At 38.6% G+C, this 14,057-nt stretch overlaps 1 pseudogene; it reads left to right on the top strand.

The window, feature by feature from the left end:
- Positions 1-5,886: 5,886 nt before the first annotated feature.
- Positions 5,887-14,057, top strand: part of LOC107129664 (small ribosomal subunit protein uS2-like) — a 47,812-nt pseudogene continuing 39,641 nt past the window's right edge.

The following is a 14,057-nucleotide window of genomic DNA, read 5'->3' as shown; positions in this document are numbered from 1 at the left end:
TCTTGCTTCTGGTCTAAGCTCCTCCAGTCTCTCTCTCTCTCTCCATCTCATCACTGTCAGTGGGATAATCTGAAATTCCTCAGTGATGCACTTTGCCTTAGCATGGTTTATGAAGCCCTTAATGGTATGGTAGTCCTTATCTATCCAGTATCATTTTCCACTACCCTCCATCCTGCCCTTCATATCTCAGAAATAACTACTTGTAGTTTCTGAAACACATTCATGCTTAACTCTACTTGCAATTTCTTGTGACATTAATGGGAAATAAATGATATTCCCATTTAACCAACTTGTATTAGTAGCTACCCTTCAAGAAGGTATTAAGTATTCTCATTGTGGTCTTTCCTGATGTCCTACCTACACCTAAGTAAATACACTTTGCTTTGTGTTCCCATATACTCCTTGTTCACACGTCAACCATAACATGTATCCTACCATTTTATAATTATTTAAACTTTGACTTTCTCAAGTATTTGTGAGAAGCCTCAAATTTTAAAACTCCATCTCTAGGACTTTAATAATTGTGAACACAAATAATTGAAAAAATACGCACATCTACTGAAAACCTTCTTACAAAAGACAGACCACTATCCTCTATGTGATCCCTCATAGAATGCCTAACTTTTTTTAACTACTACCATGCAAGCTTCAGAAGGTAGGATGTTTTTAAATTAGAGGCCATTACATTATAATCCATCTGCCAGCACCATTTTTAAAAATTAATTTAGCCCTTGCTTTCATTATGTGATCTTATGTCTAACATCCACTGCTGATCAAGGCACTTAAATAAACTTTAAAGTAGCAACCAGGTTGTCCTGCTAAGTTCTGAAGCTATAACTCCACAGGCACACAGGTAATTACCCTCAAATTACTTAAAGTCTAGCTTGAAGGCATGCCATGATGAGAACCACACTAATTAATAGACCATGTATCTGCAAGACCTATGCACCTTGGTTTTGGGGGGAATAGTCTTGGTTTCAGTTAGTCTCTTCTATTACCCCATAAGTACATAATAATCTGTTAGAATATATGTTTCTTTATGTGTGTTTGTGTCTGTATACATATATATAATATATGTATACACACACACACATAAATATAGTCATCCATCTCCTACCTGTTATCTGTCTATCCTTCCCTAAATGTTTCAAAAAAAAGATGTTAACATGAATTGTGAGAATAAATATAAAATATTTTCAACAAAAAGTGCTGGAACAACTGAATATTCACATGCAAAAAAAAATGAATCTCGACACAGATGTTATACCCCTTACAAAAATTCACCCAAAATAGATTATAGAACTAATTGTAAAACACAAAACTATAAAATTTATTGAAGATAACATAGGAGAAAATCTAGATGATCTTTGGTTTGGTGATGACATTTTAGATTCAACACCAAAGGCATAATCCATAAAAGAAAGAATCGAAAAGCTGGACTTCATTAGAATAAAATAATTTCCGCTCTGTAAAAGACACTGTCAAGAGTATAAAAAGAAAAGCCAGAAACTGGAATTTGCAGAAGGCAAATCTGATAAAAGACCATTATCCAACATGTATAAAGAACTCTTAAAACTCAGCAATAAGAGATCACTCAATTACAAAATGAACCAAAGGCTTTAACAGACACCTCATCAAACAAGACATATAGATGGCAAATAAACATATGAAGGAACATCAACTCCACATCATGTCATCAGAAAAATCCAAATAAAAACAACAGTGAGATACCATTACACATCTATTAGAATGACCAAAATCCAGAACACTGACACTACCAAACGCTGGCCAGAATGTGGAGAAACAGGAACTCTACTTCATTGCTGGGGGCCATGCAAAATGTTGTCACCACTGTGGAGGACAGTTAGGCAGTTTTTTAGAAAACTAACATACTCTTACCATACAACCCAGCAATCACACTTCTTGGTATTTTCTCAAAGCAGTCGAAAACTTATGCTTACACCGAAACCTGTAAGAGATGGTTACAGCAGCTTTATATATAATTGTCAAAACTTGGAAGCAACCAAGATGTCCTTCAGTAGGAAAACTGCCAAATAAATTGTGGTACACCAAGCAAATGGAATTCTACCGAGCACTCAAAAAGAATTGAACTATCAAGCCATGAAAAGATATGGAGGAAACTTAAATGCATATTACTAAGTGAAAGAAGCCAATCTAAAAAGGCTGCTTACTGTATGATTCCAAGTATATGACATTTTGGAAAAGGAAAAACTGTGAAGACAGTGAAAAGATCAGTGGTTTCCAGGGGTTAGGAGGGATGAATAGGCAGAGCACAGAGGACCTGTAAGGCTGTGAGAATATTCTGCATGATACCATAATGGTAGATACATGTCATTACACATTTGTCCAAACCCATGCAACTTACTACAACAAGTATGAACCCAAATGTAAACTATAGGGAATAATGATGTGCCAATGTGGGTTCATGAAAAGTAACACATATACCACTCTGGTGGGGGATGTTGATAGCGGGGAAGGCTATGGAGGCAGGGTGTACATGAAAACTCTCTGTACCTTTCAATTTTGCTATGAATTTAAAACTGCTCTAAAAACAGTCTTTAAATTAATTAATAAATTTAATGTAATACAAAAAGGTAAAATTTTAAACTGCATCTAACTTCACATGCCTGTAATCCCAGCATTTTGGAAGGTGAAGGCTGGAATATTGCTTAAGGCCAGGAGTTTGAGATCACACTGGGCAATATGATAAAAATTCATCTCTACCAAAAAGAAAAAAAAATTAGGCGTGGTCGCATGCCTGTAGTCCTAGTTACTCTCAGGAGGCTAAGGTGGGAGGATCCCTTGAGCCCAGAAGTTTAAAGTTATTGTGAGCCGTGATTGGGCCACCACACTCCAGCCTGGACCACAGACAGAGGCTCTGTCTCTAAAATAATTTAAATGAAAGTAAATAAATAAACCTAAGTATAGCCAGCTGTATTAGATTCTCTGGAAACAAAGAATCCAAAAAAAATGTTTAAAACTCTACAACAATCATAATACATTTTTAATGAATTATAAATAAAATGAGGTATTTTAGAATTACTTCATTTGGGAAAATGTCTTCCCAAGTCTTTTAGACTTAGATAAAATAAAGACAAATAACCTGCTACAAGTCCAAGGATGGTGAAGTACTCAAAAAAGCCTATCTCCAAAGTGCGTATTGAATAGGTTCACTTTTCTCCATCCTCGCAGCCACTCCATTCTGGTCCAAACCACTATTATCTCTCCCTTGGAAAATTAAATTATTTTCTATCTGGTTTCTCCTTTTCCACTCTTGGCAGACTTTAATACACATTTTACATAGCAGCTAAATTGATATTATAAAACCACAAACCTGATAATGATACTTTCCTGTCTACAGGGAAGCGCTTCAGTGGCTTCCTACTGCACTTAGGATGAAATCCAGATTCTTAGCATCATGGCCCCTGCCCACATCCCCAGCCATCTTAGGTTATTCTCCCCTCATGTTTTATGCTCCAGGCATATCAGCGTTCTTCCCACTGTTTCCTTCCTTGAGGTCTTTAAACATGCTACCAACTCTTCCTGGAGTGTTCTTTCCCCCACCCATAACCTGGCTAATTCTTAAACATCAGTTCTTCGAGTTGACTTCCATTTCCTCTTTCCCCACAAATCTAAGTGAAGTCTGTTGTTGGTTTGGGTTCTCTGGGAACCAGATTCTGAGATGAAATTAGAGGTGTGAATGGTTTTTGAAGGACAACGCCTGAATAGGAAGGCCAAGAAAGCAAGATTGAGCAAGAGATAGCTTCAGACAATGATGCTAAAGACACAGTCTCTGCCAAACCGGCCAACACACCTGGAGCAAAGATTGTCCATTGCAAGGGTCTCACATTGGATAGCAATGGCTAATCCCTTACATCACTGCTTTTTTCAGCCACTGACTAGAGCCACCTCTTCAAAGCAGAAGCTAATCCTTATGAAGCTAAAAGCTGAAGATTACCAGCTAGCCACCCACCTTGAGTCTTGGCAGGAAGTTCTTTCTTTTTTATTTTATAATTTTTTAGAAAATAGAGATGGGTTTTTGCTACGTTGACCAGGCTGGTCTTAAACTCCCGATCTCAAGTGATTCTCTCATCTCGGCATCCCACAGTGTTGGGATTACAGGTGTGAGTCACCACAACTGGCCAGCAAATTATTTCTTTATTTTAAAATTTTTTGAGGTAAAGCATCCATATAAAATACACCATGTTTGCTACTTTTAAGTGTACAGTTCAGTGGTGCTCTAAAAACAGTCTTTAAATGTAAGAATAAACTTATATTCTTTCCTTTTCCCTTCATCCCCCTTCCTGCTACCCTTCCCACGCTCTGGTAACCAGAAGTCTACTTTCTATCTTAAAGAGATCCACTTTTTAAGCTCCCACATATAAGTGACAACATGTGATATTTGTCTTTCTGTACCTGGCTTATTTCATTTAACAAAATGACATCCAGTTCGATCTATGTAGCTGCAAGTAATAGAATTTTACTTTTTATGGCTAAATAATATTCCATTGTGTATATATACCATATTTTCTTTATCCATTCATTCACTAATGAGCACTTAGGTTGATTCCATATCTGGGTTACTGTGAATAGTGTTGCAGTAAACATAAAGGTGCAGATATCTCTTCAATATATTGATTTCCTCTCCTTTGGATATATATCAAGTGGTAGAATTGCAGGATCATATGGTGGCTCTATATTTAGTTTTTTGGAGGAACCACCACACTGTTCTCCATAGTGGTTGTGCTAATTTACATTCCCACCAACAGTATATATGAGGGTTCAACTTTCCCTACATCCTCTCCAGCATCTGTTATCACCTGTCTTTGATACAAGCCATTTTAATTCTAAGGAGATGATATCATTGTGGCTTTGATTTGCACTTTTCTGATGATTAGTGATGTTGAGCATTTTTCATATGTCTATTGGCCAATTTTATGTGTTCTTTTGAAAAATGTCCATTCAGATCTTTTGCCCTTTGTTTAATTGGATTATTTGGTTTTTTGCTATTGAATTGTTTGAACTCCTTATAAATTCTGCTTATTGAATTTCCTTTATTGAAATGACTCTCCTTTACCCATTGCATGTTCTTGGCACCTTTGTTGCAAATGAGTTGGCTGCGATGCATGAATTCATATCTGGTTTCTCTATTATGTTCTATTGGTCTATGTATCTGTTTATATAATATTACCATGCTATTTTGGTTACTACAGATTTGAAGTAAATTTGGATGTCAGGTAGTGTCATATTTTCATACTTCCAGCTCAATTCTCTTTCTGCAAAGTTGCCTTGGCTATTCAGTCTTGTGGTTCCATATAAATTTTAGGATTTTGAGGGGCCAAGATGAGATCTCCAACAAACGTGTCTACAACTTAGGCAAGGCAGAAGGTCTGCACATACCTTCTGGAAGGGGGGCAGAATGCAGGGAGCCAAGCAGCATTGTTCTGCAGGTCCCACTTCCACAGCACTTCAAAAGATAAGACACACTGGCTTGGAATTCCAACCAGCCACCAGCAATAGGGTGGAGCCTGCCTGAGACCTAACAGAGTCACGGTGGGGAGGGGCAGGCACCATCTCTGCTGTTTGGTCAACTCAGCTGTTCCAGCCTGTGGGCTTTGGAAAGTCCAAACATTCCAGACGAGGAAGGGTGCCCCTAGCAGTGCAGTGCAGCACAGCAGCTTTGCCAGATTTTGGCCAGACTGCGTCTTTAAGCAGGCCCAATCCATTCTTCCTCACTGGACAGGGCCTCCCAGCCAGGCCCTCCAGCCACCACCACCCACACATATTACAGATAGAGCTCTGATCTCTCCCTGGGATGCAGTGCCCAGGAGAGGGGGAAGGGCCACTACCTGGGTTGGTTGTACGATGACAACTCAGCCATTCCAACCTACAGGCTTTGGAGAGTCCAAGCCAACAGAGGCAGAGGCGGATCTCCAGTGCGACACAGTTGTTGTGTCAAGGTGTGGTCAGAATGCTTCTTTAAGGAGGACCCTAATCTGCTACTCCTTGTGGCAGGTCCTCCCAGCTGGGTCTTCCCAGCCAGGGCCTCTGGCCACCACCGCCTGTGTTCTAGGGGACCAAAAAAGCTCTAATTTCTCCCTGGGACAGAGTACCTGAGAAGCAAGGCAGGCCACCAACTTGGCTGTTCAGGCTTCTCAGCCCATTCAGCCTGTGGGCCCTGGAAAGCCCAAACCAATTGAGGGCTGAAAGTTATCCTCAACACAGCGCAGCTGCTTTACCGAAAAGCAGTCAGATTGCTTCTTTAAATGAATCCCTGATCTCGTTCTTCCTGAATGGATGAGACCTCCCAACTGAGGTCTCCAGCCACCTCCTATGGGAGCATTGAGGCAGGAAATAAGTCAGTAACCCCCGGCACAGAGCATTTATAGGAAGGAGCAGGCTGCCATCTTTGCTGTTTCACAGCCTTCACTGGTGATACCTCCAGGTACAGGAAAAACTGAGGCAGCTATGGTCTAGAGCAGATTCCCAGCAAACTACAGCAGCCCTATGGGAGAGTGGCCTGACTATAAAAAGAAAAACAAACAAACAGAAAACAACAACAACAACAAAATCCAACAAAAACCCCATCCAAAGGTCAGCAACTTCAAAGATCAAAGGTAGATAAACCCACAAAGATGACAGAGAATTAATGCAAAAGTGCTGGAATACAAAAAGCCAGAGTGCCCCCTTTCCTCCAAATGACCACAACACCTCTCCAACATGTGCTCAGAACTGGGGTAAGGCTGAGGTGACCAAATTGAGAGAAGTAGGCTTCAGAAGGCAGGTAATAACAAACTTCACTGAGTTAAAGAAGCAAGTTATAACCCAATGCAAGAAAGCTAAAAATCATGATAAAACAATACAGGAGCTGACAGCCAAAATGGTCAGTTTACAGAGGAATATAACCAACCCGTTAGAGCTGAAAAACACACTACAAGAACTTCACAATAAAATCACAGGTATTAATAGCATAAGAAAACAAGCAGAAGAAAGAATTTCAGGTCTTGAAGACTAGCTATCTGAAATAAGACAGGCAGACAAGAATAGAGAAAAGAGAATGAAAAGGAATGAACAAAACTTCTGAGAAATATGGGATTATGTAAAGAGACCAAATCTAAGACTGATTGGGGTACCTGAAAGAAATGGGGAGAATGGAACCAAGTTGGAAAACATACTTGAGGATATCATCCAGCAGAACTTCTCCAACCTCGCAAGAGGGCCAACATTCAAATTCAGGAAATCCAGAGAACCCCAGTAAGATAATCCATGAGAAGATCAACCCCAAGACACATAATCGTCAGATTCTCCAAGGTCAAAATGAAAGAAACAATGTTAAGAGCAGCCAGAGAGAAAGGCTAGGTCACCTACAAAGGGAAGTCCATCAGATTAACAGTGGAAACCCTACAAGCTAGAAGAGATTGGAGGCCAATATTCAACATTCTTAAAGAAAAGAATTTTCAAAACCAAATTTTATATCCAACCAAAGTAAGCTTCACAATCAAAGGAGAAATAACATTCTTTTCAGACAAGCAAATACTGTGGGAATTTGTTACCACCAGACCTGACTTGCAAGAGGTCCTAAAGGAAGCGCTAAATATGGAAAGGAAAAACCATTAACAACCATTACAAAAACATGCCGAAATACACAGACCATTGACACTATAAAGCAACAACATAAAGAAGTCTGCAAAATAACCAGTTAGTCTCATGATGACAGAATCAAATTCACACATAACAATACTAACCTTAAATACAAGTGGGTTAAATGACCCAATTAAAAGACATAGAATGGCAAGTTGAATAAAGAGCCAAGACCCATTGATATGATGTCTTCAAGAGACCCATCTCACATGCAAAGACACACATAGGGTCAAAATAAAAAGATGGAGGAAAATTTGCCAGGCAAATGAAAAACAGAAAAAAAGCAGGGCTGTCATGCTAGTTTCTGACAAAACAAATTTTAGACCAACAAAGATCAAAAAATTCAAAGAAAGGCATTACATAATAGTAAAGGGTTCCATTCAACAAGAAGAGCTAACTAACCTAAATATATATGCACCCAATACAGAAGTACCCAGATTCACATTGCAAGTCCTTAGAGACCCTCAAAGAAACTTAGACTCCCACACAATAATAGTGTGAGACTTTAACACCCTACTGACAGCATTAGACAGATTATCAAGAGAGAAATTTAACAAAGATATTCAGGACCTGAACTCAGCTTTGAATCAAGTGGACCTGTCAGATATTTACAGAACTCTGTACCCCAAAACAACAGAATATACACTCTTCTTATCACTACACAGCACTTGCTCTAAAATTGATCACATAGTTGAAAGTCAAACACCCCTCAGCAATGCAAAAGGACTGAAATCATAACAAACAGCCTCTCAGACCGCAGCACAATTAAATTAGAACTCAATATTAAGAAATTCACTCAAAATTACACAACGAAATGGAAATTGAGCAATCTACTCCTGAGTAACTCTTGAGTAAATAATGAAATTAAGGCAGAAATCAATAATTTATTTGAAACTAATGAGAACAGAGACAATGTACCAAAATCTCTGAGATGCAGTTAAAGCAGTGTTAAGAGGGAAATTTATAGTACTAAATGCCTGTATCCAAAGGCTAGAATGATCTCAAGTTAAAAACCTAACATCACAAGTAAAAGAACTAGGGAAACAAGAGCAACAAACTCCAAAGCTAGCAGAAGACAAGAAATAACAAAGATCAGAGCTAAACTGAGGGAAACAGAGACAGAAAAAAAGCCTTCAAAAAACCAACAAATCCAGGAATTGGCTGTTTAAAAATATTAATAAAATAGACCTCTAGCTAAACTAATAAAGAAGAAAGTAGAGAATGTTCAAATAAACACAATCAGAAATGATTAGGGGGATATCACCACTGATCTCATAGGAATACAATTATCAGAGAATATTACAAACACTCTATGAACATAAAGTGGAAAATCTAGAAGAAATAGATAAATTCCTGGACACATACACCCTCCCAAGAGTGAACCAGGAAGAAATTGACTCCTTGAATAGACCAATAATGAGTTCTGAAATTGAGACAGTAATAAATACCCTACCAAACAAAAAAGCCCAGGACCAGACAGATCCACAGATGAATTCTACCAGAAGTAAAAAAGAAAAGCTGGTACCAGTTCTACTGAAACTATTCCAAAACACTGAAAAGGAGGGACTCCTCCCCAACTCATTCTATGTGGCCAGCATCATCCTGATACCAAAACCTGGCAGAGATACAACAAAAAAAAGAAAACTTGAGGCAAATATCCCCGATGGACATTGATGCAAAAATCCTCAATAAAATACTAGCAAGTCAAATCAAGCAGCACATCAAAAACATGACGCGTCGAGATGAAGTCAGTTTCATCCCTGGGATGCAAGGTTGGTTCACCATATGCAAATCAATAAATGTAACTCACCACATAAACAGAGCCAAAGACAAAAACTACATGATTATCTCATTAGATACAGAAAAGACCTTTGATAAAAGTAAATATTCCTTTGTGTTAAAAACTCTCAATCAATTAGGTATTAAAGGAACATACCTCAAAATAATAAGAACCATGTATGACAAACCCACAGCCAATATCATACTGAATGGCAAAAGATGGAAGAATTCCCCTTGAAAAATGATACAAGACAAAGATGCCATCTCTAGCCACTCTTACTCAACATAGTATTGCAAGTTCTGGCCAGGGTTATCAGGCAAGAGAAAGAAATAAAGGTATTCAAATAGGAAGAGAGGAAGGCAAAACGTCTTTGTTTGCAGATGACATGATCCTGTATCAAAAAAAAAAAAAAAAACCCGTTGTCTCAGCCCAAAAGCTTCTTGAACTGATAAGTAACTTCAGCAAAGTCTCAGGATACAAAATCAATGTGCAAAAATCGCTAACATTCCTATATAACAACGCCAGCCAAGCCAAGAGTCAAATCATGAATGAACCCCCACTCATAATTGCTACAAAGAGAATAAAATACCTAGGAATACAGCTAACAAGGGAGGTGAAGGACCTCTTCAAGAAGAACTACAAACTACTGCTCAAGGAAATCAGAGAGGACACAAGCAAATGGAAAATCATTTCATCCTCATGGATAGGAAGAATCAATATCATAAAAATGACCATACTGCCCAAAGCAATTTACAGATTCAATGCTATTCCCATTAAACTATCACTGACATTTTTCACAGAATTAGAAGAAACTTTTAAAATACATATGAAACCAAAAAAGAGCTCATATAGTCAGGATAATCCTAAGTAAAAAGAACAAAGCTGGCGGCATCACAGGAACAAAGCTGGAGGCATCACAGTACCTCACTTCACACTATAAGGCTATAGTAACCAAAACAGCATGGTACTGGTATAAAAATCAACACATAGACCAATGAAATGAATAGACAACTCAGAAATAAAATCACACATCTACAACCATCGTATCTTTGACAAACCTGACAAAAGCAAGCAATGGGGAAATGATTCCCTATTTAATAAATGGTGCTGAGAGAACTGGCTAGCCATGTGCAGAAAATTGAAACTTGACCCTTTCCTTACACCATATATAAAAATTAACTCAAGATGGATTAAAGACTTAAATGTAAAACCCAAAGCTATAAAATCTCTTGAAAAATATCTACACAATACCATTCAGGACATAGGCATGGGTAAATATTTCATGACAAAGATGCCAAAAGCAATTGCCACAAAAGCAAAACTTGACAAATGGAATCTAATTAAACTAAAGAGCTTCCACACAGCAAAAGAAAATATCATCAGAGTGAAAAAACAATCTACAGAATGGGAGAAAATGTTTGCAGTTTATCCATTTGACAAAGGACTAATATTCAGAGTCTACAAGGAACTTGTATTCAGAGTCTACAAGGAACAAATTTACAAGAAAATAACAAACAACCCCATTAAAAAGTGGGTAAAGTCTGGGTGTGGTGGCTCATGCCTATAATCCCAGCACTTTGGGAGGCAGGGGCGGGTGGATCATAAGGTCAAGAGATCGAGGCCATCCTGGCCAACATGGTGAAATCCCAACTGTATGAAAAATACAAAAAAACTAGCTGGGCATAGTGGCACACACCTGTAGTCCCAGCTGCTACTCAGGAGGCTGAGGCAGGAGAATCACTTGAACCTGGGAGGCAGAGGTTGCAGTGAGCGAAGATCATGCCACTGCACTCCAACCTGGCGACAAAGCGAGACACCGTCTAAAAAAAAAAAGGGTGAGTGGATCACTTGAAGTCAGGAGTTCAAGATAAGCCTGGCAAATATGCTGAAACCCCATCTCTACTAAAAATGCAAAATTAGCCAGGCATGGTGGCAGGCACCTGTAACCCCAGCTACTCATGAGGCTGAGACAGGAGAATCACTTGAACCTGGGAGACGGAGGTTTCAGTGAGCAGAGATCATGCCACTGCACTCCAGCCTGGGCAACAGAGTGAGATGCCATCTCAAAACAAAACAAACAACAGCAACAACAACAAAAAATATTTTAAAAGCTCAACATCACTGATCATTAGAGAAATGCAAATCAAAACCACAATGAAATACCATCTCATGGCAGTCAGAATGGCTATTACTGAAAAATCAAAAACAACAGATACTGATGAGGTTGTGGAGAAAAAGGAATGCTTTTACACTGTTGGTGGGAGTGTAAATTAGTTCAGTCATTGTGGAAGACAGTGTGGTGATTCCTCAAAGACCTAGAGGAAGAAAAACCACTTGACCCAGCAATCCCATTACTGGGTATATACCTAAAGGAATATAAATCATTCTGTTACAAAGATATATGCATGTGTATGTTCCTTGCAGCATTATCTGCAATAGCAAAGACGTAGAATCAACCTGAATGCCCATCAGTGATAGACCGGATAAAGTAAATGTGGTACATATATACCATGGAATACTATGCAGCCATTAAAAGGAACTTGCAGGACATGGAGCCGTAAGCTATTACCCTCAGCAAGCTAACACAGAAACAGAAAACCAAATACCACATGTTATCACTTATAAGTGGGAGCTGAATGATAAGAACACATGGACACATGCAGAAGAACAACACACACTGGGGCCTGTCAGAGGGTAGGGTGTGGGAGGAAGGAGGACATCAAGAATAGCTAATGGATGCTGGGCTTGATACCTAGGAGACGGGATGATCTGTGCAGCAAACCACCATGTTGCACGTTTACCTATGTAACAAACCAGCACATCTAGCACATGTACCCCTGTACTTAAAAGTTGGAAATCAAATAAATCAATCAATAAATTATAGGATTTTTTTCTATTTCTGTGAAGAATGTCATTGGTATTTTGATAGGGATTGCTTTGTGTTGTCTTGCCATCTTAACAATATTAATTCTTCCAACCCATGCACATGGAACATTTTTTCATTTTTTTTTTTTTTTCTTTTTTGAGATGGAGTCTCGCTCTGTCGCCCAGGCTGGGGTACAGTGGCCAGATCTCAGCTCACTGCAAGCTCCGCCTCCCAGGTTTACGCCATTCTCCTGCCTCAGCCTCCTGAGTAGCTGGGACTACAGGCGCCCGCCACCTCGCCCGGCTAGTTTTTTGTATTTTTTAGTAGAGACGGGGTTTCACCATGCTAGCCAGGATGGTCTCGATCTCCTGACCTCATGGTCCACCCGTCTCGGCCTCCCAAAGCATCTTCAATGTCTTTCATTAGTGTTTTATAGTGTTCCTTGTTTAGCTCTTTTAATTCTTTGGTTAGATTGAGTTAGATTGAGTATGTTACATTATTTGTAGCTATTGTAAGTGGAATTGCTTCCTTGATTAATTTTTCAGATTGTTTTGAAATAATAGAAATAGATACTTGAAATATAAATTATATCAAGTATCTTAGTTGGTGTATATAAATGCTATTGATTTTTGTATGCTGGTTTTGTACCCAGAAACTACTGAATTTGTTAACAAGTTATGACAGTTTTTTGATAAAGTCTTCAGTTTTTTTCCAGATATAAGATCATATTAAAGAAACAAGGCTAATTTTACTTACTATTTTGCAATTTGGATGCCCTTTATTTCTTTCTTTTGCCTAACTGCTCTTGCCAGAACTTTCAGTACTGTGTTGAGTAAAACTGGTATAAGTAGGCATCCTTAGCTTGTTCCAGATTTCAGTAGAACGTCTTCAACTCTTTTCCACTTAGTACAATGTTAGTTGTGGGTTTGTCATATATGGCCTGTATTATTTTGAGGTATGTTCCTTTTATTCCCATTCTGATGAGGTTTTTTGCCATGAAGATACATTTAATTTTATCAAATGCTTTTTTGGCATTTATTGAAATAATCATATGGTTTTTGTCATTGATTCTCTTAATGTGATATATCATGTTTATTGATTTGCATATGTTGACCTATTTTTGCATCCCAAGAATGAATCCAACTCGATCATGGCAAATAACCTTTTTAATACACTGTTTTGTTTTGTTATGTTTTGTTTTGTTTGTTTTTTTGAGATGGAGTCTCACTGTGTCGCCCAGGCTGGAGTGCAGTGGCATGATCTCAACTCACTGCAAGCTCCTCCTCCTGGGTTCACACCATTCTCCTGCCTCAGCCTCGAGAGTAGCTGGGACTACAGGCGCCCACCACCAGGCCTGGCTAATTTTTTGTATTTTTAGTAGAGACAGGATTTCACCATGTTAGCTAGGATGGTATCAATCTCCTGACCTCATGATTCACCTGCCTCAGCCTCTCAAAGGGCCGGGATTACAGGCGTGAGTCACTGCCCCCAGCCTTTAATACATTGTTGAATTCAGTTTGCTAGTATTTGTGTGTGTGTGTGTGCTTTTGTTTGTTTCTATTACTTTATTTGTGATCCAAATATCTCTTTAAAATAACTTGCTGTATCTTTAAGATGTTTTTCATAAGCCTCATGATAGCCACAGTGCAAAAACCTGTAACAGATACATTAAAAATAAAAAGTAACAAATTAAAACATCTTACCAGATAAGCTACTTCAACACAAAGGAATATAGTAAGAAAGAAAAAG

Source organism: Macaca fascicularis, chromosome 5 (genome assembly GCF_037993035.2).
Source record: "Macaca fascicularis isolate 582-1 chromosome 5, T2T-MFA8v1.1".
In the NCBI taxonomy this organism is placed as follows: Eukaryota; Metazoa; Chordata; class Mammalia; order Primates; family Cercopithecidae; genus Macaca; species Macaca fascicularis.
Note: the sequence above shows the minus strand (reverse complement) of the source record. Positions and strands in the feature narration are given on the sequence as shown.